The sequence below is a fragment of the Psammomys obesus genome, unplaced genomic scaffold (genome assembly GCF_907164565.1).
Source record: "Psammomys obesus unplaced genomic scaffold, mPsaObe1.curated_primary_1811, whole genome shotgun sequence".
Lineage (NCBI taxonomy): Eukaryota > Metazoa > Chordata > Mammalia > Rodentia > Muridae > Psammomys > Psammomys obesus.
In genome coordinates, this window is record NW_026590552.1 from 2,474,813 (window position 1) to 2,478,965 (window position 4,153).

General features: G+C 40.5%; 1 non-coding gene across 1 annotated transcript; it reads left to right on the top strand.

Moving 5' to 3' along the window:
* The first annotated feature begins 1,079 nt into the window (after positions 1–1,079).
* Positions 1,080–1,186, top strand: LOC129677265 (U6 spliceosomal RNA). The gene has a single exon (XR_008720190.1). It is a non-coding gene; the product is annotated as a U6 spliceosomal RNA (small nuclear RNA).
* Positions 1,187–4,153: the final 2,967 nt, after the last annotated feature.

Sequence of the window (4,153 nt, forward strand, 5' to 3'; positions counted from 1 at the left end):
ATTCATCATTTGAGTCTCTGGTGTTAGAAGACTACACATGAAGGTAGAAGTTGTCATTGGCAGAATTTTAATAAGGTTCTTCATTCAAAAACTTCAAAAGTATCAATTACATTCAGTTCTTGGTTTTATTCATCACCTCCATAACTGTTGATACCAACAGAAATGGAAATATAAATATGGGGACCAGTAGACTTTCCTGCAAAATGAAGCTGGCATCCTAGAAGGTGATAGGTGATAGTGTAGCTGAGTGGGTTATAGTTTGTGAATAAACCCTTTGAATCTATCCCTTCCCCATTGTTCTGTTAGGCTCTTACTGTTCTCATCTACTTGTGAGGTCTTTTGAACATTTCTGAACTCAGTCCTGTCTCTACCTTCTGCATTTCAAACCTGTCTTCCAAATTATTTGTCACAGAAAAGGGTTTAATTGTTATATTCTAAAATATGTCTTTTTATAGCTTCTGGGTGATGTTCTCAAACTCTAACTTCCTAGGATTTCAACCTATTGAATGTCACACAGCATAATCAGAACAGTTTCCCAACCTTAGTCAGTAAAGGGCCCAGACTGTCAGGCAAATGCTCATCACACTACTTATTTTGACCACACTCTTAAGCACTTCATCTCTTGTACAGATTCTTTTTCTGTAGTAGGTCCTGATCAGCTCACTGCAGACTGGTCAAAGAGTCAGACATTGCTTCTTATAGTCTTCATACTGACTATAATTCTATGCAAAGATTAACATTGTAAACTTACAGTATATTTAATGCAGTTCTACTCAAGACCAATGTGGTGGTTTGAATAAAAAAGGCTCTCATAGGCACATAGAGACTGGCACTATTAGGAGGAGTGGCCTTGTTGGAGGAAATCTGTCACTGAGGGTGGGCTTTGAGATTTCAGAAGTTCAAGCCAGGCCAGATAGCTCACTATCACTTTCTGCTGCCTGTGGATCCAGATGTAGAGCACTTAGTTACTAACCAAGCATTATGTCTGTCTACATGTTCCCATGCCTCTCATTGTGACATTACGGACTAAACCTCTGAACTGTAAGCCAGTGCCAGTTAAATATTTACTTTTATAAGAGTTGCTTCCTTCAGCAGCACATATACTAAAATTGGAACCATACAGAGAAGATTACCATGGCTCCTGCATAAGGATGACACACAAATTTGTGAAGCATTCCATGTTTTTAAATTGATACATTCCTGTCTCGTCCAGCGGGAGTTAAACAGATTCCTAAGGAGGGGCGTAAAGAATGGGATAGGACAGAGACAGGAAGAATGGAGACCAAGTCAGTTTGTCGGATCAAGCCCTCATTTATTTGAAATTTTTACACAACTTATATAGGGAGAAGGCAGGAAAGGGGGAGGTTAATTTACTGCTGCAGAAGATAGCAAGAGTGCTTTCATGGCTTGAATATTGCACCTGCAAGATACCGTAAAGATGTTTACTTAAGATATTTCAAGGATGCTCCAAGACTAACAAGCGGATGTTCTCACACAAATCTATCACCTATGACCTAGGTTCTTAGTGCAACTGTTGATAACTTTTCCAATAATTGGCTTTGTCTCCACTAAATGGCCTTTGCTCACTATTTGGCTTTGGCTTCAGTAAATAGCTTTGTCTCAACTAAATAGCTGTGGCTCCTAGCACATTTCTCAAAGAAAAAAAAATAAAATGAGAATGGTTACAAATACAAAACATCCAAGAAATCAAGAAAACCATGAGAAGACAAAACCTGAGAATAATAGGAATATACAAAAAAGAAGATTCCAGGTTCTAAGATCCAAAAAATAGTTTTGAGAAAAATTGTAGAAGAAAATTTCCCCAACCTTAAGAAAACCTTACAAAAACATAGTGTAAAGCTGTATTTACTTAATTTTTAAGTTTTTTTAGTATGTAAAATGATGGAATTTTCTTGTTCTGTTGCTTTCCTTGTGGAGTTCCTGTCCTCTCCAGCTCTTACTATTTCCCACTTCTTACATATAAATCCATTCACTCTGCCTGTCAGTTGGCCATCAGGCTCAGCATGTGCTTTGACAGTCTGCATGGCAGAGGCTTTCAGAGGCCCTCTGTGGCAGGTTCTGAGGTTGTTTCCTGTTTTCTTCTTCTGGCTTTCAGAGGCCCTCTGTAGCAGGTTCCTAGGTTGTTTCCTGTTTTCTTTTTCTTCTGATGTCCATCCTCTTTGTCTTTCAGGATGGGGATTGAGCATTTTTAGTTAAGGTCGTGTCTTTTGCTTAATTTGTTTAGATGTTCAGATATTAGTGGGTTTATTCTATGTTGTATGTTTATATGAGTGAGTATATACCGTGTGTGTCTTTTTGCTTCTGAGACAACTCACTCAGGATGATCCTTTCCAGGTCCCACCATTTACCTGCAAATTTCATGATTTCCTTATTTTTTTTTTGAGATTCATATTCTTTATCTATATTTCTTTTTTAAATTTTTTATTAATTACACTTTATTCATTTTGTATCCCCCCATAATCCCCTCCCTCCTCCCCTCCCGATCCCACCCTCCCTCCCCTTTCTGCATGCATGCCACTCCCCAAGTCCACTGATAGGGGAGGTTCTCCTCTCCTTTCTGATCTTAGTCTATCAGTTCTCATCAAGATTGGCTGCATTGTCCTCTACCGTGGCCTGGTAAGGCTGCTCCCCCCTCAAGGGGAGGTGATCAAAGAGCAGGCCAATCAGATTATGTCAGAGGCAGTCCCTCTTCCCATTACTATGTAACCCAGTTGGAGACTGAACTGCCATGGGCTACATCTGTGCAGGAGTTCTAGGTTATCTCCACAAATACTCCTTGGTTGGAGTATGAGTCTCTGGGAAGTTCCCTGTGTTCAAATTATCTTGTTCTGTTGCTCTGCTTGTGGAGTGCCCGTCCCCTCCAGCTCTTACTCTTTCCAACTTCTTACATAGAATTCCATTCACTCTGCCCATCAGTTGGCCATCAGGCTCAGCATCTGCTTTGACAGTCTATACTGCAGAGGCTTTCAGAGGCCCTCTGTGGCAGGTTCCTGGGTTGTTTCCTGTTTTCTTCTAGCTTTCAGAGGCCCTCTGTAGCAGGTTCCGAGGTGGTTTCCTATTTTCTTTTTCTTCTGATGTCCATCCTCTTTGCCTTTCAGGATGGAGATTTAACATTTTAGTTAGGGTCCTCTCTTTTCCTTAGTTTGTTTGGATGTACAGATTTTAGTGGGTTTATTCTATGTTGTATGCTTATATGAGTGAGTATATACCATGCCTGTCTTTTTGCTTCTGGGACAACTCACTCAGGATGATCCTTTCCAGGTCCCACCATTTACCAGCAAATTTCATGATTTCCTTATTTTTCATTGCTGAGTAATACTCCATTGTATAGATGTACCACAGTTTCTGCATCCATTCTTCAGTTGAGGGGCATCTGGGTTGTTTCCAGCTTCTGGCTATTACAAATAAAGCTGCTGCAAACATGGTTGAGCAAATGTCCTTTTTGTGTACTTGAGCCTCTTTTGGGTATATGCCTAGGAGTGGTATGGCTGGATCTTGAGGAAGCGCTATTCCTAGTTGTCTGAGAAAGCGCCAGATTGATTTCCAGAGTGGTTGTACCAGTTTACATTCCCACCAGAAGCGGAGAAGGGTTCCCCTTTCTCCACAACCTCTCCAGCATGTGTTGTCCCTTGAGTTTTTCATCTTGGCCATTCTGATGGGTGTAAGGTGAAATCTCAGGGTTGTTTTGAAGGCACATATCTAAACATAGTAAAGGCGATATACAGCAAGCCTATAGTCAACATCAAACTGAACGGAGAGAAACTTAAAGCAATCCCACTGAAATCAGGGACAGGACAAGGCCGCCCACTCTCTCCATATCTCTTCAACATAGTGCTGGAAGTCCTTGCTAGAGCAATAGGACAGTTGAAGGAGATCAAGGGGATACAGATTGGAAAGGAAGAAGTCAAATTATCACTATTTGCAGATGATATGATAGTATACATGAGTGACCCAAAAAACTTTACCAGGGAACTCCTATAGCTGATAAACACCTTCAGCAAAGTGGCCGGATACAAAATTAACTCAAAAAAAAATCAGTAGCACTCCTGTATACAAAAGACAAAAGGGCTGAGAAAGAAATTAGAGAAACAACACCATTCACAATAGCCACAAATGACATAAAGTACCTTGG